The 24,017-nt window shown below is 38.1% G+C and overlaps 1 long non-coding RNA gene across 1 annotated transcript; it reads left to right on the plus strand.

Moving 5' to 3' along the window:
* Positions 1-661: 661 nt before the first annotated feature.
* Positions 662-15,452, plus strand: LOC128641234 (uncharacterized). Its single transcript, XR_008399458.1, has 2 exons — positions 662-746; positions 14,727-15,452. It is a non-coding gene; the product is annotated as an uncharacterized LOC128641234 (long non-coding RNA).
* Positions 15,453-24,017: the final 8,565 nt, after the last annotated feature.

Consider the following 24,017-nt stretch of genomic DNA (forward strand, 5'->3'; position numbering starts at 1 on the left):
ATCAGCAGGGGATCAAATACTTTTCCCCCTCACTGTATGTAGCAGAGTTAGCCTTGAGGGGGGTCTGAAATGTGCACATTTTCACAGCTAAATTACTTGAAAATGGGGCAAAAAAACTAATGAAAGTATATTGAAAAGTTGTTTTACTATGCATAACTAAACACTTTAAATAACAATTTTTTTTTACTGTCCCTTTAAAGAAACATTGAACACTAAATAAATGCTAGATAGAATTATGCATTTAAGGAAAAGATTACCCTGAGAATAAGATGTAGATGTATTTTTTAAAGTTTCATTAGTTGTTTAAATATTGACAAAATAAGTGTAAAGTTTTAGTGCCTATAAAACAATGGGAGCTGCCATGTTGTAACTTAGGTTACCTTCTCTGCTGTGACAGGAACTGAAAAACTCACAATTTAAGAATGGAATTTATAGGAAAAGGGAACAAAATAAATAATGAAAGTATATTGCAGAGTTTTTTTATATATACAATTTTATCATTTTATATTACCATCTCAAAGTATTTAATGTCCAGTTAAGGCACACATTTTATAAGTCCTTAAAATAATGTATAAGTAACCCCAGCAATTTTATTAAAATTGACTGAAATTGACTGAAAGCGCAAACCCTAGGAAACTAATCTGTTTCTTTTTTTTACCACAGACTTAGGGTGCTTGGTTTTTAAAGTGGACTTTTCCACAGATGAAACTGATCTGACGAGTGCAACAAGCAAATTAATAAACAAGGTATAAAAAATGTATTTACAAGAAGATATTTGAATAAAAGAAAAATATAATTAAATAAAGTAATATTTTTGATAAATATATATTTGCAATATTTCTCACATTATAGTACTATAATTATAACATTTTCTTTCCATTACGTTGATGCACGAAAATAAACATAAAAACGTTGTTGTTAAAGTATATATCACTTTATCCCTGAGTATCTGATGTGCACATTCCTGTTAATTTTAATATCAATGTGAAAGGGTGAAAATGACCAGATTTTTACCAGATTTGAGAGGGCTCTGAAACTAATTCTCTATCACAGCCCCCAATACAATCAAGCAGTTTACCCATACCTATAATTTGTTCCCAAATATCCATTTTACCTGCTGGAGTGTATTAAATTGTTTACAAATAGCTAATTTACCTTTATATCAGCATTTCAAGTGGCTGATTTTGCCTGTGTTATCCCTACGTCTAGTGAAAGTTTCTATACTTAGTATAGGCTAAAAAAACTGTGTGGACATATGCAGTAAAATAAATTACACCCCAGGGGGGTTTAGGAGAGCAAAGTAATAAAATGTTAATTTTCAATTGTTGGGCTTTGGTATACAGACAGAGATAATATAAAGAAGCATGGGTGTACAGAAAGTGATAAAATAAGGAAATCTGAATTTTACTGTTATTATCAAATATGCTTCATTATCTTGTTATCCTTTGCTGAAGGAAAATAATTGCACTACTGGCAGATAGCTGAACATATCTAGTTAGCCAATCACAGAAGACAAATGAGTGCAGGTTCCAATCACCAGCTAGCTCCCACTAGTGTAGGATATGTGCGTATTAATTTTCAACAAGGAATACCAAGAGAACAAAGCACATTTGACAATAGAAGTGATTTTAAAAGTGTCTTAAAATGACATGCTCTATCTTATTATTGCAAGTTTATTTTGACTTTCCTATCCCTTTAAGTTATGCATAATCAAACAACTTTGCAATATACTTCATTTTTTATTTTGCCCCATTTCATGTAATTTAGCTCTAAAAACTGTAGATTTTTTTAAATTTTCACAACCTGAAATGCTGACTTACCAAGACTAACGTTGCTACATACAGTTGCAAGAAAGTTTGTGACCACTTTGGAATTACCTGGATTTCTGCACTGATTACAAGTGGAGCGATATTTTAACGTGAGCCTGTAAAGGGGCAAATTTGTCTGTTTACAGGCGCACGTAAATAACCAGCCATTCAAAGTGCCTGATTAATGCTCACGCAAACTCGCTCGAGCACTTTGTGCTTAGCGCAATTAGCCAGAGGTCAGACCTCTGGTTAATTAAAAAAAATGTCCCCCAATAGACCCTCAAATACAGTAAACAGTTGCTTTATTAAAATAAAAAATATGAGCATCTTTATTTATTTTAAAAAAAACTACACAAAGCACTTACAAGTGAGGGAAAATGGGGTGTTAGAAAATAAACGGCTCTGGTAAGTGCCATTAGATTGCGGTCTATGGGGGACTGTGTTTATACTGTTAATATATATGTACAGGGGGTATTGAAAAGAATCACCCCCCTTTAAAATAATCACATTTTGTTGCTTTGCAGCCTGAAATAAAGACAGACACATTTTTTGTTTATCCAGTTGTTATTACTCAGTGGAACTTATAACATCCAAGTGAAAGATACAACACCAACATGTCAGACAAAAATAAAGACAATTCAAAAACAGAATCACTGAGTTGGAAAAAGGATCATCCCCTTGTGTCAGTATTTTGTTGAACCACATTTTGCTTCAATTACAGCCTTTAGTCTGTTGAGATTTGTCTCTACTAACTTTGCACATCTAGACTGTGCAATATTTGCCCACTCTTCTTTGCAGGACTGCTCCAGTTCCGTTACATTTGATGGTGACCGTTTGTGGACTGCAAAGCCATGCAAGGAAATTCACATTTTTCTCCTTCAACCACTGTGTGGTCATTTTTGCTGTGTGCTTTGGGTCACTGTCATGTTGGAAGGTAAACCTTCTTCCCATATACAATTTCCTGGCAGAGAATTTGAAGGTATTTTGCCCCATCCATTATTCCTTCTATCCTGACAAGTGCTCCAGTGCTTGTTGCAGAGAAACACCCCCATAACAGGATATTACCACCTCCATGCTTTACTGTAGGTATGGTGTTATTTGGATGGTGAGCTGTATTGGATTTCCTCCTGACATACTGTTTGATGTTGAGGCCAAATAATTCAATTTTAGTCTCATCTGACCATAACACCTTTTTCCATGTGGCCTCAGAATCTCCTAGGTATGTTATGGCAAAGCTCAGTCATGACTGCATGTGGCCTTTCTTGAAGAGTGGCTTTTTTCTTGCAACCCTCCCATACAAGCCACATTTCTTGCAGAATTTGTGATATTGTTGTCACATGTACACAGTGACCACTCTTTGTCATAAATTCCTACAACTGCTTCAGAGTTGCGGTGGGCCTCTTGGTAGCCTATCTGACCAGTTTCCTCCCGGCTCTTTCATCCAGTTTGGAGTGATGCCCTGATCCAGAGAGGGTCTGTGTTCTACCAAATACCTTCCACTTCTTAATAATAGACTGCACTGTGCTTCTAGGCATTGTTAAAGCCTTTGATATTTTCTTGTATCCATCTCCTGACTTGTTACTGTCCACAACATTATCCCGGATATCTTTTTTAGTGCCTTGCCCCCCATAGTTGATTGTTTGCTTCAGTTGTACTACCAGGGACTGAGACGCTCCAGAAAAGCTCTTTCATGCTGAGTTTATCAATATGCCCACAGCTGATCACAGTTGAAGGCTTTCTGTGTGCCGTTGAGAAGGTGATTAGCTACACCTGAGTGAGTTTACAAGTAATTTTAGGAGGGGGTGATCCTTTCTCCAACTCAGTGATTCTGTTTTTGAATTGTCTTTATTTTTGCCTGACATGTTGGTGTTGTATCTTTCACTTGGATGTTATAAGTTGCACTGAGTAACTACAACTGGATAAACAAAAACTGTGTCTGTCTTTATTTCCGTCTGTAAAGCAACAAAATTTGATTATTTTCAAGAGGGGGTGATTCTTTTCAATACCCACTGTAGATGCTTATATACTGTACATATATACGGTATGTATGTGTTAATAGGTGTATTTACACATATAAACACACACATATATATATATATATATATATATATATACAGGGAGTGCAGAATTATTAGGCAAATGAGTATTTTGACCACATCATCCTCTTTATGCATGTTGTCTTACTCCAAGCTGTATAGGCTCAAAAGCCTACTACCAATTAAGCATATTAGGTGATGTGCATCTCTGTAATGAGAAGGGGTGTGGTCTAATGACATCAACACCCTATATCAGGTGTGCATAATTATTAGGCAACTTCCTTTCCTTTGGCAAAATGGGTCAAAAGAAGGACTTGACAGGCTCAGAAAAGTCAAAAATAGTGAGATATCTTGCAGAGGGATGCAGCACTCTTAAAATTGCAAAGCTTCTGAAGCGTGATCATCGAACAATCAAGTGTTTCATTCAAAATAGTCAACAGGGTCGCAAGAAGCGTGTGGAAAAACCAAGGCGCAAAATAACTGCCCATGAACTGAGAAAGTCAAGCATGCAGCTGCCAAGATGCCACTTGCCACCAGTTTGGCCATATTTCAGAGCTGCAACATCACTGGAGTGCCCAAAAGCACAAGGTGTGCAATACTCAGAGACATGGCCAAGGTAAGAAAGGCTGAAAGACGACCACCACTGAACAAGACACACAAGATGAAACGTCAAGACTGGGACAAGAAATATCTCAAGACTGATTTTTCTAAGGTTTTATGGACTGATGAAATGAGAGTGAGTCTTGATGGGCCAGATGGATGGGCCCGTGGCTGGATTGGTAAAGGGCAGAGAGCTCCAGTCCGACTCAGACGCCAGCAAGGTGGAGGTGGAGTACTGGTTTGGGCTGGTATCATCAAAGATGAGCTTGTGGGGCCTTTTCGGGTTGAGGATGGAGTCAAGCTCAACTCCCAGTCCTAACTAAAAACTACTTCCAAAACTATTCAGCTTTGATATTAATGAGTTTTTTGGGTTCATTGAGAACATGGTTGTTGTTCAATAATAAAATTAATCCTCAAAAATACAACTTGCCTAATAATTCTGCACTCCCTGTTCATATATATTTTTAATTTGCTGCCCAATGCTGTGCGACTTACCCCCTGTGCTGTGCTAGTTTCTTTGCAGTGTCTCACGGTATCAGAACGAGGCTCCCATTGGAGTCTATGGAACCTTCCAGGCAATGCAAACACAAGGTCTCATTTGCATAGCGCTTAACTTGTAATACCAGCGCACCTTTGCAAGCACTGGTTTTACTGAGTTGAACGCAAATATTGCGCTTGCAAAAGCACAATTTTGTTTTCCATTCGTAATCTGGCCAAAATTATGGTCTGATCAACTGTTTGCATGTTATTAGTTTAGTCAGATTGTGTTTGTCTGTAACTGTTTGCGTGTTATTAGTTTAGTCAGATTATGTTTGTCTATAACTGTTTGTGTGCTATTAGTTTAGTCAGATTGTGTTTGTCTATAACTGTTTGTGTGCTATTAGTTTAGTCAGATTGTGTTTGTCTATAACTGCTTGTCTGCTATTAGTTTAGTCAGATTGTGTTTGTCTATAACTGTTTGTGTGCTATTAGTTTAGTCAGATTGTGTTTGTCTATAACTGTTTGTGCGCTATTAGTTTAGTCAGATTGTGTTTGTCTATAACTGTTTGTGCGCTATTAGTTAAATCAGATTGTGTTTGTCTATAACTGTTTGTGCGCTATTAGTTTAGTCAGATTGTGTTTGTCTATAACTGTTTGTGTGCTATTAGTTTAGTCAGATTGTGTTTGTCTATAACTGTTTGTGTGCTATTAGTTTAGTCAGATTGTGTTTGTCTATAACTGTTTGTCTGCTATTAGTTTAGTCAGATTGTGTTTGTCTATAACTGTTTGTGTGCTATTAGTTTAGTCAGATTGTGTTTGTCTATAACTGTTTGTGTGCTATTAATTTAGTCAGATTGTGTGTTGTCTATAACTGTTTGTGTGCTATTTGTTTAGTCAGATTGTGTGTTGTCTATAACTGTTTGTGTGCTATTTGTTTAGTCAGATTGTGTTTGTCTATAACTGTTTGTGTGCTATTAGTTTAGTCAGATTGTGTTTGTCTATAACTGTTTGTGTGCTATTAGTTTAGTCAGATTGTGTTTGTCTATAACTGTTTGTGTGCTATTAGTTTAGTCAGATTGTGTTTGTCTATAACTGTTTGTGTGCTATTAGTTTAGTCAGATTGTGTTTGTCTATAACTGTTTGTGTGCTATTAGTTTAGTCAGATTGTGTTTGTCTTTAACTGTTTGTGCGCTATTAGTTTAGTCAGATTGTGTTTGTCTATAACTGTTTGTGCGCTATTAGTTAAGTCAGATTGTGTTTGTCTATAACTGTTTGTGCGCTATTAGTTTAGTCAGATTGTCTTTGTCTATAACTGTTTGTGCGCTATTAGTTTAGTCAGATTGTGTTTGTCTATAACTGTTTGTGCGCTATTAGTTTAGTCAGATTGTGTTTGTCTATAACTGTTTGTGCGCTATTAGTTTAGTCAGATTGTGTTTGTCTATAACTGTTTGTGTGCTATTAGTTTAGTCAGATTGTGTTTGTCTATAACTGTTTGTGCGCTATTAGTTTAGTCAGATTGTGTTTGTCTATAACTGTTTGTGTGCTATTAGTTTAGTCAGATTGTGTTTGTCTATAACTGTTTGTGTGCTATTAGTTTAGTCAGATTGTGTTTGTCTATAACTGTTTGTGTGCTATTAGCTTAGTCAGATTGTGTTTGTCTATAAATGTTTGTGTGCTATTAGTTTAGTCAGATTGTGTTTGTCTTTAACTGTTTGTGTGCTATTAGTTTAGTAAGATTGGTTTAGTAAGATTGTGTTTGTCTATAACTGTTTGTGTGCTATTAGTTTAGTCAGATTGTGTTTGTCTATAACTGTTTGTCTGCTTTTAGTTTAGCCAGATTGTGTTTGTCTATAACTGTTTGTGTGCTATTAGTTTAGTCAGATTGTGTTTGTCTATAACTGTTTGTGTGCTATTAGTTTAGTCAGATTGTGTTTGTCTATAACTGTTTGTGTGCTATTAGTTTAGTCAGATTGTGTTTGTCTATAACTGTTTGTGTGCTATTAGTTTAGTCAAATTGTGTTTGTCTATAACTGTTTGTGTGCTATTAGTTTAGTCAGATTGTGTTTGTCTATAACTGTTTGTGCGCTATTAGTTTAGTCAGATTGTGTTTGTCTATAACTGTTTGTGTGCTATTAGTTTAGTCAGATTGTGTTTGTCTATAACTGTTTGTGCGCTATTAGTTTAGTCAGATTGTGTTTGTCTATAACTGTTTGTGTGCTATTAGTTTAGTCAGATTGTGTTTGTCTATAACTGTTTGTGTTCTATTAGTTTAGTCAGATTGTGTTTGTCTATAACTGTTTGTGTGCTATTAGCTTAGTCAGATTGTGTTTGTCTATAAATGTTTGTGTGCTATTAGTTTAGTCAGATTGTGTTTGTCTTTAACTGTTTGTGTGCTATTAGTTTAGTAAGATTGGTTTAGTAAGATTGTGTTTGTCTATAACTGTTTGTGTGCTATTAGTTTAGTCAGATTGTGTTTGTCTATAACTGTTTGTCTGCTTTTAGTTTAGCCAGATTGTGTTTGTCTATAACTGTTTGTGTGCTATTAGTTTAGTCAGATTGTGTTTGTCTATAACTGTTTGTGTGCTATTAGTTTAGTCAGATTGTGTTTGTCTATAACTGTTTGTGTGCTATTAGTTTAGTCAGATTGTGTTTGTCTATAACTGTTTGTGTGCTATTAGTTTAGTCAAATTGTGTTTGTCTATAACTGTTTGTGTGCTATTAGTTTAGTCAGATTGTGTTTGTCTATAACTGTTTGTGTGCTATTAGTTTAGTCAGATTGTGTTTGTCTATAACTGTTTGTGCGCTATTAGTTTAGTCAGATTGTGTTTGTCTATAACTGTTTGTGTGCTATTAGTTTAGTCAGATTGTGTTTGTCTATAACTGTTTGTGTGCTATTAGTTTAGTCAGATTGTGTTTGTCTATAACTATGGCTTAGATGAAGATCAGACTACATTTTATGAGTAATAAATGCAGAAATCCAGGTTCACAATATCTGTCTTGCAACTGTATCTTTTCCAATTGGTTTTTACTGTAAAGAACTACAAAACAATGCATTTTATACTAATATTTCTACTGTAAGGTGTATCCAGTCCACGGATTCATCCATTACTTGTCGATATTCTCCTTCCCAACAGGAAGCTGCAAGAGGATCACCCACAGCAGAGCTGTCTATATAGCTCCTCCCCTAACTGCCACTCCCAGTCATTCTCTTGCAGCTCTCGACAAGAAAGGAAGTATCAAGAGATATGTGGTGATTTAGTGTAGTTTATCTTCAATCAAAAGTTTGTTATTTTTAAATGGTACCCGGCGTTGTACTGTTTTTACCTCAGGCAGAAATTAGAAGAAGAGTTCTGCCTGAGGTTTTTGATGATCTTAGCAGGTTGTAACTAAGGTCCACTGCTGTTCTCACACATAACTGAAGAGTATGGGAAAACTTCAGCTGGGGGAATGGCCTGCAGAATTAACTGCTCTGAGGTATGTTCAGTATATTTTTTTCTAGAGAGATGATAAGGTCTAGAAAATGCTGACAGTGCCTGATATATTTAAGGTAAGCCTGATTACAGTGATTTAACAAACAACTGGGATCATGCTTGCAGTAAAAGGTAATATTCATGTTACTTACTCTTATTACTTAGTATGTAAAACGTTTGCATGATATATAAAAAACGTTTTTTACTGAGGGTGATAAATCTTTATTTGGGGCCTAGTTTTCCACATGGCTGACTAGATTTCTCCTAGGAGTAGTTATTTATGGCCCTTTCACTTTGAGTGCATGGTGGGAGGGGCCTATTTTCTCGCTCTAATTGCGCAGTAGTTTTTACAGTCTGAGACATCCAGCTTCCCTGAAGGAGTCCCCTGACATATAGGACCTCTGTAAAGGGTTTTTGTGCCTACAAAAGTCGTTTTATGGGCAGGTAGGAGCCACAGTAGAGCTGTGGCAGTTTGCTTGTGACTGTTTATAACGGTTTTACCATTTTTCTGATTAGTTTTTGAGCCTGAGGGGTTAATCATCCTTTTGCAGTTTATGTGATTGTTTTTTTCCCTTAAAGGCAAAGTACCCTTTTTTATATTCTGCTTTTTCACATTTATTAAAGTGTTTTCCAAGCTTGCTGGTCTCATTACTAGTCTGTTAAACATGTCTGACATAGAGGAAACTCCTTGTTCATTATGTTTAGAAGCCATTGTGGAACCCCCTCTTAGAATGTGTACCAAATGCACTGATCTTACTATAAATTTTAAAGACCATATTCTGGCTTTAAAAGATTTATCACCAGAGGAAATTGACAAGGGGGAAGTTATGCCGACTAACTCTCCCCACGTGTCAGAACCTATAACTCCCGCTCAAGGGACGCCAAGTACATCTAGCGCGCCCATTGCGTATACTTTACAAGACATGGCGGCAGTTAGGAATCATACCCTTACAGAGGTATTGTCCAAACTGCCAGGGTTACAAGGAAAGCGAGACAGCTCTGGGGCTAGAACAAATACAGAGCTCTCTGATGCTTTAGTAGCTATGTCTGATATACCCTCACAATGTGCAGAAGCCGAAGAAGGAGAGCTTCTATCTGTGGGTGATTTTTCTGATTCAGGGAAGACACTTCAACCTTATTCTGATATGTCTACATTTAAATTTAAACTTGAACACCTCCGCGTGTTGCTCAGGGAGGTTTTAGCAACTCTGGATGACTGTGACGCCATTGTAGTCCCAGAAAAAATGTGTAAGTTGGATAAATACTATGCAGTGTCTGTTTACACTGATGTTTTTCCAATCCCTAAGAGGTTTTCAGAAATTATTACTAAGGAATGGGATAGACCAGGTGTACCGTTCTCTCCCCCTCCTGTTTTTAAAAAGATGTTTCCTATAGATGCCGCTACACGGGACTTGTGGCAGACGGTCCCTAAGGTGGAGGGAGCAGTCTCTACCCTAGCAAAGCATACAACTATCCCGGTCGAGGACAGTTGTGCTTTTTTAGATCCAATGGACAAAAAATTAGAGGGTTACCTTAAGAAAATATTTATTCAACAAGGCTTTATTCTCCAGCCTCTTGCATGCATTGCCCCAGTCACTGCTGCTGCGGCTTTCTGGTTTGAGTCTCTAGAAGAGGCTCTACAGGTAGAAACCCCCGTTGGATGATATCCTTGACAAGCTTAAAGCTCTTAAGCTAGCCAATTCATTTGTTTCTGACGCCGTTGTTCATTTAACCAAGCTAACGGCTAAAAACTCAGGTTTTGCTATTCAGGCGTGTAGGGCGCTATGGCTTAAATCCTGGTCAGCTGACATTACTTCAAAGTCTAAGCTTCTCAACATTCCCTTCAAGGGGCAGACCCTATTCGGACCTGGATTGAAGGAGATCATTTCTGATATTACTGGAGGAAAGGGTCACGCCCTTCCTCAGGATAGGTCCAACAAATTAAGGACCAAACAGACTAATTTTCGTGCCTTTCGAAACTTCAAGAGTGGCGCAGCTTCAGCTTCCTCTAATACAAAACAAGAGGGAAATTTTGCACAGTCCAAGCCGGTCTGGAGACCTAACCAGGCTTGGAATAAAGGAAAGCAGGCCAAAAAACCTGCTGCTGCCTCTAAGACAGCATGAAAGATCAGCCCCCCCATCCGGAAATGGATCTAGTAGGGGGCAGACTTTCTCTCTTCGCCCAGGCTTGGGCAAGAGATGTCCAGGATCCCTGGGCATTGGAAATTGTGTCCCAGGGATATCTTCTGGACTTCAAAGCTTCTTCCCCAAAAGGGAAATTTCATCTCTCACAATTATCTGCAAACCAGATAAAGAGAGAGGCATTCTTACATTGTGTTCAAGACCTCCTAGTTATGGGAGTGATCCACTCAGTTCCAAAGGAGGAACAGGGGCAAGGCTTCTATTCAAATCTGTTTGTAGTTCCCAAGAAAGAGGGAACCTTCAGACCAATCTTAGATCTCAAGATCCTAAACAAATTTCTCAGAGTCCCATCCTTCAAGATGGAGACTATTCGAACCATCCTACCTATGATCCAGGAGGGTCAATATATGACTACCATGGACTTAAAGGATGCTTATCTTCACATTCCGATACACAGAGATCATCATCAGTTCCTCAGGTTCGCCTTCCTAGACAGGCATTACCAGTTTGTGGCTCTTCCCTTTGGGTTAGCTACGGCACCAAGAATCTTTACGAAGGTTCTAGGGTCACTCCTAGCAGTCCTAAGGCCGCGGGGTATAGCAGTAGCCCCTTACCTAGACGACATTCTGATACAGGCGTCGAGTTTTCAAATCTCCAGGTCCCATACGGACATTGTTCTGGCATTCCTGAGGTCTCATGGGTAGAAAGTGAACGAAGAAAAGAGTTCTCTATCCCCTCTCACAAGAGTTTCCTTCCTTGGAACTCTGATAGATTCTGTAGAAATTAAGATTTACCTGACAGAGTCCAGGTTGTCAAAACTTCTAAATTCCTGCCGTGTTCTTTATTCTACTTCTCACCCTTCAGTGGCTCAGTGTATGGAAGTAATCGTCTTAATGGTAGCGGCAATGGACATAGTGCCGTTTGCCCGTCTACATCTCAGACCGCTGCAACTTTGCATGCTCAGTCATTGGAATGGGGATTACACAGATTTGTCCCCTCTACTAAATCTGGATCAAGAGACCAGGGATTCTCTTCTCTGGTGGCTATCTCGGGTCCATCTGTCCAAGGGTATGACCTTCCGCAGGCCAGATTGGACAATAGTAACGACAGATGCCAGCCTTCTGGGCTGGGGTGCAGTCTGGAACTCCCTGAAGGCTCAGGGCTCATGGACTCAGGAGGAGGAACTCCTTCCGATAAACATTCTAGAACTAAGAGCGATATTCAATGCTCTTCAGGCTTGGCCTCAGCTTGCTGCGGTCAGGTTAATCAGATTTCAGTCGGACAATATCACGACTGTAGTCTACATCAACCATCAAGGGGGAACAAGGAGTTCCCTAGCAATGTTGGAGGTTTCAAAAATAATTCTATGGGCAGAGGTTCACTCTTGCCATCTATCAGCTATCCATATCCCAGGAGTAGAGAACTGGGAGGCGGATTTTCTAAGTCGGCAGACTTTTCATCCGGGGGAGTAGGAACTCCATCCGGAGGTATTTGCACAGTTGATTCAACTTTGGGGCAAACCAGAACTGGATCTCATGGCATCTCGTCAGAACGCCAAGCTTCCTTGTTACGGATCCAGGTCCAGGGATCCCAAGGCAGCACTGATAGATGCTCTAGCAGAGCGCCTTGGTCCTTCAACCTGGCTTATGTGTTTCCACCATTTCCTCTGCTCCCTCATTTGATTGCCAAGATCAAGCAGGAGAGAGCTTCAGTGATTTTGATAGCACCTGTGTGGCCACGCAGGACTTGGTATGCAGATCTGGTGGACATGTCATCCCTTCCACCATGGACTCTGCCGCTGAGGCAGGACCTTCTATTCCAAGGTCCTTTCAACCATCTAAATCTAACTTCTCTGCGTCTGACTGCTTGGAGATTGAACGCTTGATTTTATCAAAGCATGGTCTCTCTGAGTCGGTCATTGATACCTTAATTCAGGCTCGAAAGCCGGTCACCAGGAAAATCTATCATAAGATCTGGTGTAGATATCTTCATTGGTGTGAATCCAAAGGTTACTCATGGAGTAAGGTCAGGATTCCTAGGATATTATCTTTTCTCCAAGAAGGATTGGAGAAGGGATTGTCAGCTAGTTCCTTAAAGGGACAGATTTCTGCTCTGTCTATTCTTTTGCACAAGCGTCTGGCTGATACTCCAGATGTTCAGCCGCGTTTTGTCAGGCTTTAGTTAGAATCAAGCCTGTGTTTAAAACCTGTTGCTCCGCCATGGAGTTTAAATTTGGTTCTTAAGGTTCTGCAAGGGGTTCCGTTTGAACCTTTGCATTCCATAGATATTAAACTTTTATCTTGGAAAGTTCTGTTTTTAGTAGCTATCTCCTCGGCTCGAAGAGTTTCGGAGTTATCTGCTTTACAATGTGATTCCCCTTATCTCATTTTCCATGCAGATAAGGTAGTGTTACGTACCAAACCTGGTTTTCTTCCTAAGGTGGTATCTAATAAAAATATCAATCAGGAAATTGTTGTTCCTTCACTATGTCCTAATCCTTCTTCAAAGAAGGAACGTCTTTTACACAATCTTGATGTGGTTCGTGCTTTAAAATTTTATTTACAAGCTACGAAGGATTTTCATCAAACATCTGCTTTGTTTGTGGTCTACTCTGGACAGAGGAGAGGCCAAAAGGCTTCGGCAACTTCTCTTTCTTTTTGGCTAAGAAGTATAATTTGCTTATCTTATGAGACTGCTGGCCAGCAGCCTCCTGAAAGGATTACAGCTCATTCCACTCGAGCAGTAGCTTCCACATGGGCTTTTAAGAATGAGGCTTCTGTTGAACAGATTTGTAAGGTGGCAACTTGGTCTTCGCTTCATACTTTTTCTAAATTCTACAAATTTGATACTTTTGCTTCTTCTGAGGCTATTTTTGGGAGAAAGGTCTTACAGGCAGTGGTGCCTTCCGTTTAAGCGCCCTGCCTTGTCCCTCCCTTCATCCGTGTCCTATAGCTTTGGTATTGGTATCCCACAAGTAATGGATGAATCCGTGGACTGGATACACCTTACAAGAGAAAACAAAATTTATGCTTACCTGATAAATTTATTTCTCTTGTGGTGTATCCAGTCCACGGCCCGCCCTGTCATTTTAAGGCAGGTGTTTTTTATTTTTAAACTACAGTCACCACTGCACCCTATAGTTTCTCCTTTCTCTTGCTTGTCTTCGGTAGAATGACTGGGAGTGGCAGTTAGGGGAGGAGCTATATCGACAGCTCTGCTGTGGGTGATCCTCTTGCAGCTTCCTGTTGGAAAGGAGAATATCCCACAAGTAATGGATGAATCCGTGGACTGGATACACCACAAGAGAAATAAATTTAGCAGGTAAGCATACATTTTGTTTTTAACGGTGACTAACCTTGTCTGCAGTCTCAAGCCCAGACTGGCTCCTCCAAATAACGCAGATGATGGGTGGAGTTTGGCTATTAAAATACATTTAGACTTGGCTGATTTGTTCTCTTTTCTTTAATTATACAGATAGAGCATGCCATTTTAAGCAACTTTCTAATATACTCATATTATTAATTTTTCTACTTTCTCTTGCTATCTTTATTTAAAAGCAGGAATGTAAAGCTTAGGAGCTGGTCCATTTTAGGTTCAGCACCTTAGAAAGCACTTGCTTATTAGTGGCTAAATTTAGACACCAATCAGCAAGCATAACCCAGGTCCAGAACCCAAAATGGGCCAGCTCCTAAGCTTTACATTCCTGCTATTTAAATAAAAATAGCAAGAGAATGAATAAAAATTGATAATAGGAGTAAATTAGAAAGTTGCTTAAAATTGCATGCGCCCTAAAAATTTAGTTTAGTATCCCTTTAAGGACTAGAGTTAATTGCAGATGTGCTGCAGCTTGCAGGCAGATGGGATAAGCGAGTCTAAAAAGCAAAAGTACTAAGAAATAATGGCAACAATAACTGAAATCTACCTGTGGCTTAATGGTAGCACTGCAGCACTAGCAACTGAATGACCCAGGTTCAAACCTCAAGTTGTATTTTCGTAAAACAGGTGTGAGAAAGAAAAGTATGTGGCAATTAAGTATGATTTTAAACAATAGAGAAAAAAAAGTACATTTTATGATAGAATAGAAGTTGTCTCTTTAGCTTTTTTTAGCTTAGTAGAGTTGCTTAACATTTTTTTAATAAAATTCGGGATGAACTTTATTTCGATTAAATAAAAAAATTTTCTCTCCACAGGTAGAACAGATTCTACAATCAAAACTTGCTGCGGGGTCCTTTAAACTCACCTTGATTAGCAATGCAACCCGCATTTAGTCATCTCTATTACATCTTCATAACCCGCATTTAGTAATCTCTATTACATCTTCATAACCCGCACTTAATAATCTCTATTACATCTTTATAACCTGCATTTAGTAATCTCTATTACATCTTCATAGTCCGCACTTAGGGGCCAAATTATCAAACTCCGAGCAATTTGATTTGTTAGTGATAGTTTTTAATGTGTATTTTAATCAGATTGGCTGATGTCATAAATCATGTGGTGGAAAAATTCACTAGTGTGTGGTTTATTTAGGAGTTTGCATCATAATTGGTGCGAAAAGTGTTGCGTCAAATATGGCGCAAAGTGAAAAGTGGGACTTATATTACATGGCTTAAACATGGTGCACATAGATTTTTTAAAAACTAAAAAGGTTAGCTATATTATGTTGTGTATTTATTTCATTCTTATCTCTATATCTATTAGTGCGACAAGTTTGGGGCAAAACTTTCCACCAAATATGTAGAAATTATATTGTCCCCTTGATTTGTAATGAGAGACAAAGTTGTAGCATAATCCATCAGTAGTAATGTATTTTTAATTTTTATCCCTATATCTACTAGTGCACCAAATGTGGAGCTATAATATTGTTTGATTTAGAAAGGGTATACAATTTTAATAAAGTTTCTCATTTACTTTTATTATGTAATATACTGTACTTCATTGTCTTGTAGAATCGAACATAAGCTTTCTGTGTTTTCCGACTCCCATTGAGTTCTATGGCATCCGCGACCTGAAGGGTGGTGGATTGAAAACCAGGTACGCTGAGTCGGAAAAGATGCGAGCGTAACTGTAGAAATTTTGATAACTTCGTAAGAGCTTTAAATAGTGTAGAATAGGAGGGTGAATGAACACGAATCCTATCAAATTCCATGGGTTTTCAACTCGCATCGATCTGCGTCAGATTGAGATCGAGAGATTGTATGTGACGTCGCAAATTTCAACATTTGCCGATCTTGACGCTTTGATAACTACGGCGGATCAATCTCGCAACAATTACGACGCGGAATTCAAGCATATTTTCAGTTGACGCTTTGATAAATAGGCCTCAGAGTGTATATAGACTTAGCATTATAACAGGGCACATATCAACCAGACAAAACGATTAAATTACAAATAAAGTGAATCCCTAAATGAAGAAGTACCTGCTGAATAAAAACATAGCAAATTCAAGTAGTACAAAATATGCAATACAATGATCTACAATCTTACATGACACATATGAGAAGGAAATGAATTGGACCAAATCATGACCCACTGTAATACATAGAATTAGAAAGAGATATATATATATATAACTTAATCCCATTAGATCCAATAATATCATGACATAGACATCTAAGTTGTATTTGATATTTTTTAGTAACGTTTATAATATTATTCCTATCTGAACACCTTATAAGGATTAGATATGTGCATGATCGAAAAATTTGTTTCGGTTCGGATCGATTCAGAGTTTTTCGAATTTTGTTTTGGATCGATTCGAATTCGGAAAACTTTGAATGAATTTGTTTCGGATTCGTTTCGGATTCATTCGGATTCGAAAAAATTCGGCTGGATTTAGTTCGATTCGGTTCAGTTCGGAAATTCGGAATTTCGGTATGTGTGCTGTGTATTAGACTAGTATTATGTACTGTATATTAGGTGTAACCCATAGCAGAGTGATATAACCTAATATACGGTACAATACTAGTGTAATCCATGGCCATCCGAATTTACCGAATAAATCCGAACTAATTCGGATTTATTCGGTAAATTCGGCAGTATTTTAATTCGGAAATTCGGATCGATCCGAATCTCTGAATTTGCCGAATTTCCAAATCGATCCAAAACGAATTGCACATGTCTAATAAGGATCATATGCTCAGAGACAACAAGTAATTGTCAATAAAAAAGTTGATATCACATTCCCTATTCATGCCCTATTCATAGATTGGAACAATGTAGAGAAGCAGTGGAGCACGTAAACATTCAAACTGATCAGAATAATTTTGAGGATATTATTATTATCTTCACTACAGAATATAGCCAACAATATAATGATATAGTAAAAATACTAAAAATACATTTACATATTTTGTCTGCTGATGATGCTTTACAGCCTCATATTAAAAATTGTAAATTTGTTCCAAAACAATCTAGGACCTTAGCACAATCATTGTTACCTAGTCTAGTTAAAAGTAAGGATGCCAAAAAAATCTACGAATTGGTTAATCAAAAAAGGTACATTCAAATGTGGTAGTAAAATTTGCTATGCTTGCCCAAATATTTACCTAGGCGATAGCTTTACTAGTCAGGTAACTAAAGAAACATACAACTTTGATTTTTATGCTAACTGTGGTTCACAGTTCTCTGTCTACCTTTTAACTTGCAATTTCTGTTTCTGTCAATAAGTTGGGAAAACTACTCGCACTGTTAGAACAAGATCTAATGAGCATGTTAGGGACGTAAAAAACTATAACAAAGATTCAACAGTAGCTAACCATTTTAACAATTGGGATTATCCTAGCTAAAGTGTAGGTATAATCTAGATTTTATTAACTTAACTTTGCTTAACTTTCTTTACTACTACCAATGCAGCCATTAAAAGTATAACAGAACACAAACAGTTAACATTACAGACAAAGGAAATACCAGACATATTGAACCAATAAGAGCATTTTCTTAATGAATGGAGAAAAGAAGAACCAATCAGCTTTCTCATATCCACCATAAAGGGACCAATGACCCCCAATTATTCCTCTTTCGGATTTGCTGCTGAGATGGAACAGGAAAAAGTAATTGAACAACAGAACAAACAGGAACAGTCAAAACATAAAGATGAAACTGAGGAAACATTCCAATCCGAAGTTCATCGAGGAGGATGAAGAAAAAACATTTAGTTGGAACAGGGATGATGCATGAGAGGAAACTTGAAATGCAGATAACTCAGATGAAGGAGAAAATGATCCTGTAGAATAATGCAGATTCTTGGAATGTGGAGACATCTTAGACTGTAGGAGCTAGGTGAATAAACACAATAATTAGTAATATATAAAGACATATTAATAAAATATCCTGAGGAAGGGAAATAACTTCATTATGGGGGGGGGGGGGGAATACTCGTCTCCTTGTCCTTAATAAAATCAGGAGACAGGAGACTCCTATTTTGCTAGTTTAAAGCTGAGGCAAAAAAGGAAGAAGGATGAGAAATGGGTTTGAAATAAAACTGATGAAATGTGGAGTCAGAGACCAATCTACGTCGTTAAGTATATTCTGAAGAGAAGCTGAATTTACAAAAGCTTTAGAGGCCGCAGAACCTCAAACCTTGAACCCAGCGAGCAATGGAGGTAGATGTAACAGGGTTGTGAAGAGGAACGAAAGATAAAAGGAATTGATCAGATGATAAAGGAGAAAAGAAGAACCAATCAGCTTTCTCATATCCACCATAAAGGGACCAATGACCCCCAATTATTCCTCTTTCGGATTTGCTGCTGAGATGGAACAGGAAAAAGTAATTGAACAACAGAACAAACAGGAACAGTCAAAACATAAAGATGAAACTGAGGAAACATTCCAATCCGAAGTTCATCGAGGAGGATGAAGAAAAAACATTTAGTTGGAACAGGGATGATGCATGAGATGAAACTTGAAATGCAGATAACTCAGATGAAGGAGAAAATGATCCTGTAGAATAATGCAGATTCTTGGAATGTGGAGACATCTTAGACTGTAGGAGCTAGGTGAATAAACACAATAATTAGTAATATATAAAGACATATTAATAAAATATCCTGAGGAAGGGAAATAACTTCATTATGGGGGGGGGGGGGAAATACTCGTCTCCTTGTCCTTAATAAAATCAGGAGACAGGAGACTCCTATTTTGCTAGTTTAAAGCTGAGGCAAAAAAGGAAGAAGGATGAGAAATGGGTTTGAATAAACTGATGAAATGTGGAGTCAGAGACCAATCTACGTCGTTAAGTATATTCTGAAGAGAAGCTGAATTTACAAAAGCTTTAGAGGCCGCAGAACCTCAAACCTTGAACCCAGCGAGCAATGGAGGTAGATGTAACAGGGTTGTGAAGAGGAACGAAAGATAAAAGGAATTGATCAGATGATAAAGGAGAATGAAAATGATTAGTTCTTTTGAGATATTTATTTAAACAGATGACTACAAAAAGATTGGGAGAAGAAGGAAAATAAGTATAAAATAAGGTGGAAGAAAAAGTTTTTGTCCTACGAGAGATGAAAAAGGTTAGACCTTCAGGAGAGAAAGAAATAGAGTAAAAATCAATAGCTCTGACATCCAAGACTCTTCTAAAAGTGAGAATGGCAAAGAAGAGTAGCAAGTTTGCAAGTGAGTTGTTTTAAAGAGAGAAGGTCATTAGAGGGCCAGGTGTTGAAAAAGGAAAGAACCAAATCTACATCCCAAAATTGAGAATGTTTAGGAATAGGAGGACATTTGATTCTGATGGCTTTGAGAATTCTACAAACCTGAGGATGTCGACCCACTGGAAAATTATTGTATTATTATTAAGAGAATGTTTAGAGGAAATAGCTGATCTAATTACATTAATAGTTCTATGAGAGAGACCAGACTCAGAAAGAGAGGATAAAAAATTGATAATTTGGGCTAGAGGTACTGAAAAGGAATCCAAGTTCCATTCCAAGCACCAGCGATTTCATTTGGACCAGGCTGATGAATAGGATCTGAGGGTACCTGGGGCCAGGGATTCTCGTAATAATTGTAAAGCCCCTGACGGGTCAGAGACAGGGAAGAGATTCCTGAAATCCTCTAGGCTAGAAGATGAAGGGATCCTTGGAGGACTAGGCTGTGGAGATTGTTGTTCGGGTCTAAGAGGAGATCTTTAGAATATGGGAGAAGAAGGGGAAGTTCTATTTCCATCTCCAGGAGAGAGTGAAACCATGGTTGGGAAGGCCAAAAGGGAGTGATTAGAAGCAGGGAGAGGGATTCCCGACGAACTCTGGAAAGGATCCTGGGAATCATGATGAAAGGAGGAAGACATAAGCTCCGAACAGAGGCCAAGGTTGGAGAAAAGCATCCGTTGCTTGCGCCTCCAGATCCAGACGCAATTGAAGAAAAGACAAATTATGTCAATTGAGGCGAGGCGCAAACAGGTCTATTGAGAAGGGGCCTCTGGGATGATGGAGGCAAAGGAAAATCAGATGATTGAGTTTCCAGTTGCCCGAGTCTTTGAGGAATCTGGAACCCCAGTCCGACGCAGAATTTGAAAGTCTGGGGAGATATTCAGCTTTCACCATAATGTTTTGGGCTAGGCAGAAATGAATGAAATCCTTTGTAATATCCGATAGAACCTTTGACTTGGTACCTCTGAGACGATTCAGATACTGAACCGCTGAAACATTGTCCATCCTCAACAGAATGGATGTGGGATGGTTGAATTGAGAAAAGCTTTTTATGGCAAAGATCCAGCAAGATGCTCAAGACAGTTTATGTGAAGAGATTTCTCTTTGGAAGACCATTTCCCACCTATAATGGAAGGACCACCATCAGGCACCCCAGCCAGAAAGACTGGCATCTGATTCAATGACTAATCCGGGATGGAAACAAAAATGGTTCAACCATTCCAGGCTTCTATATGATTGAGCCACCAAGAGAGTTCTTGTTTGGCTTTGAGAGAGAGAGGATTCTTGTGGGAGTAAAGCAAAAACCTTTTTTGAAGGTAAAATATTTTTAATCTCTGCAGTGCCCGATAATGAAGGGGATTAGGATAAATGGCTTGAATCGAGGATGATAGTAACCCTACAATCTGAACCACCATCCTGAGGGAAACAAGATCTTTGGATAAAGTACGAGAAAATTTCCTTCCTTATATTTTTTATTTTGTCTTTTGGAAGACTGAGGGTAGAGGATTTTGTGTTTATCAGAAAACCTAGAAAAAGTAAGAGATTGGGAAGGTATGAGTTCTGATTTTTCCTGATTGATGAGAAAACCTAAATAGGAAGGAGATTGACTGTGAGTTGAAGTTGCTGGAGGAGGGAAAGATGATCTTGGTTCATTATCAAGATGTCGTCCATGAAGGGTCGTCCATGAAGGCGGAGCCAGGAAAGAACTGGTTTCATTAATTTGGTAAATACTCAAGGGGCAGAGGAATAAACCAAAAGGAAGGCGTGTAAGCTGCCAAAAGAGATTGTTCCATTTAAATTTCAGAAATTTTCGATATTCCTGAGCTATAGGGACTGTCAGGTAAGCGTCTGTAAGGTCTAGGCAAACAAGCCAGTCCCTGTCCTGAAGGCAATCTCTGAGAAGGTAGATACCCTCCATTTTGAAATGATGATAAGTTACATAAAAATTTAAGGAACGCAAATTTATGATGGGAAGAAATTTGCCGTTTTTCTTTTTTTACCAAAAAGATGTTGCTTAGAAAGCCTTTGGAAGGACAGGGAGATAGCTCTATGGCCTGTTTTTGAATAAGATTGTTTACTTCTGAGTGTAAGAGTTATTTGTCTTTAAGGGAAAAATGAATGGGATGAGGTAAGGCAATCTGAATAGGAAGGGAAGAAAATTCTATTTGAAATCCCTGAATAGTATTTAGAACCCAAGGTTCTGAGGAAATAACCTCCCATTTTTTTACAAAAAGAGGCTTCCTCCTATTTTTGATGGAGAAATATTTTTGTTAGATAAAGGCAGACTTACTGAAGGTGTTCTTGAGCGGGTTCGTGATCTAAAACCTCTAGACTATTATGGTATGGAACGGGATGGAAAGAACTGAGTGTATGTTGAAGAATTCTTTTCAGGAAAGTGTCTCTGATTGTTGTATTGGGACTGATGTTGGTATTGGTATTGAAATTGGGGGTCTGTAATTATTATATGATCTGCCAGGAAAGCGACCCCTACCTTTCCCGGGCCCTGTCAAAAACACGATTGGGATTTTAAAAAAATTTCATAGATGGCTTGGCCCTTGTTGAGGGAAGAAAAGATGCTAGCATAATTGTTAAGTTCTTTAATAAAGTCATCTCTAAAAAGGAGGCCATTAGCAGAGGGACCAGATTCAGACAGAGTCATATCTGGGAGTTTTGGGTCAATTTTCTTGAGAATATATTTCCTTCTTTCAATAGAAATAGCCAGAGTTAGTGTTACCAATATGACATAAGGCTCTCTGAAGCTATTGACTGACTAAAGCCGGGTCTAGAGCAGAATTATTTTCTAAAAGCTTCGTCAGAAAGTTCTAGAACTTTTTGTGAGGGGACCAATGGAATCCAGGAGCTTATCCTGACAAATCTTCCATGATCTGTCAAGACCCTTTTTTACATTAAATCCTGGAGTGGAAATAAATTTAACAATTTTAGGGTCCACTTCTGGAGTAATAGCAGTGTTATTAGGTAAATTGGGGCGAGGGCATTCTGCACGCATTTTATTCCGAACTTCTCTTTTAAGGGGACGTCTAATCCAATGTTCCACAAATTCAGAAACGTCTTTAGAAGGGAACCATTCTGATGAGCGAGGATGTTGGAGTTCATCAGGATTAAATCTAGGATTCCCAATTTTGTCAGTAAAATTATAAGGTTTAATGGAGTTGGATTTAGAGATAGAAAATGTTTTGCGCCTTTTGGGAGCAGGGGATTCATCTGAGTGAGAATCATTGTCTGAAATACATTTTTTATTTTCTGAAAAATTGTCAGTCAGACTGACTGAAATGATCTTCTGAGGAAAAATCATTGTCACTTGAGAAACAGCAGTGTCTAAGTATTTGTGTAATTTTCTTTTTATGACTCAAAAGTTTTCCCTCTGAACCTGAGGGAGAAGGTGAATTATTTTTAGTTCCCACACCTTAGGGGAAAGGGGAGTCTGATGAATGCAGACTTTTAGTATGACAAAACTTTCTGGATTTTTTAGAAACAGGAGATCATTTTCTTTCACGAGACTTTTTAGGAGGGGAAGCTTGAATAGCCTCTAATAATACTCCCATTTGTGAATTAAAATGGTTAAACATGTTAGACATAGAGGAATCAATCATAGCTTGTACCGCTTTTCATGTAAGGGGGCTATCATGAGGGGAAGACATGCTGAAAAGGAAATACTTTAACCTCAATAAAATTAAAACAGGCAAAAAATATCCCCTTAACTATACAGGCAATTTAACCGAGTAACAAAACAACAGGAAAAAAACAATTCTGTGAGAATTTTACAATGTTGCAATGTAGAAGACAGCTGTAGTCTGCAGAGAGCTGTAATGAGTTGGGAGGTAAAAAGTGGCAGGAAAAGATGACGTCATAGGGCGGGAACAAATTAAAATGGCCACCAGAGTTTTTTCATTAGCAGGAGAAAAGAAGAGAGCTGGAGTGAAAACAGCTCAAGGCAATACCAGGAAAGAAAAACGAAAGCAAAACGGAATGTATTAGAAAGATAAGGAGACCTTAAAAACTGAAACAAAAGGGAAAAAAATATTTTGAAAAAGGCAGTTTAGAGAGTGCAAGAGCTTAGGCAGAAAAAGGGGAAAAAGAGAAACAGAGTAATAAAATACAATACAAAGAGTAATACAATCAAGCAAGAAAAATAGCTGCAATACTTATCTTTAGTGATGTCGCGAACTTAAAAATTTTGGTTCGCGAACGGCGGACTCGAACTTCCGCTATTGTCCGCGAACCGGCCATTGACTTCAATAGGCAGGCGAACTTTAAAACCCACAAGGACTCTTTCTGGCCACAATAGTGATGGAAAAGTTGTTTCAAAGGTACTAACACCTGGACTGTGGCATGCTGGAGGGGGATCCATGTCAAAAACTCTAATGGAAAAATTACATAGTTGATGCAGAGTCTGCTTTTAACCCATAAAGGGCCTAAATCACCTAACATTAATAAATTATTTGCAATAACGTGCTTTAAAACATCAGTTATGATGTTGTAATCGATCAGGGTAGTGTAAGGGTTACGCCCGCTTCACAGTGACAGACCAAACTCCAAGTGTAACGCCACCGCAAACAACCGCAAACAGTCCATTTGCACAACCACGAGATAGATAGATTTGATAGATAGATACATAGATTACATAGCTCAATCAATGCAATATACATATGATTGATACAAATTACATAGATCAATAGATGCAATATACATTTGATAGATACGAATTACATAGATCAATAGATGCAATATCCCATTTGATAGATACGAATGTTATCGATCCAAAGATGCAATATACATTTGATAAATACGAATTACATCAATCAAAAGATGCAATAT

This window comes from Bombina bombina, chromosome 10 (genome assembly GCF_027579735.1).
Source record: "Bombina bombina isolate aBomBom1 chromosome 10, aBomBom1.pri, whole genome shotgun sequence".
NCBI classification, from domain to species: domain Eukaryota; kingdom Metazoa; phylum Chordata; class Amphibia; order Anura; family Bombinatoridae; genus Bombina; species Bombina bombina.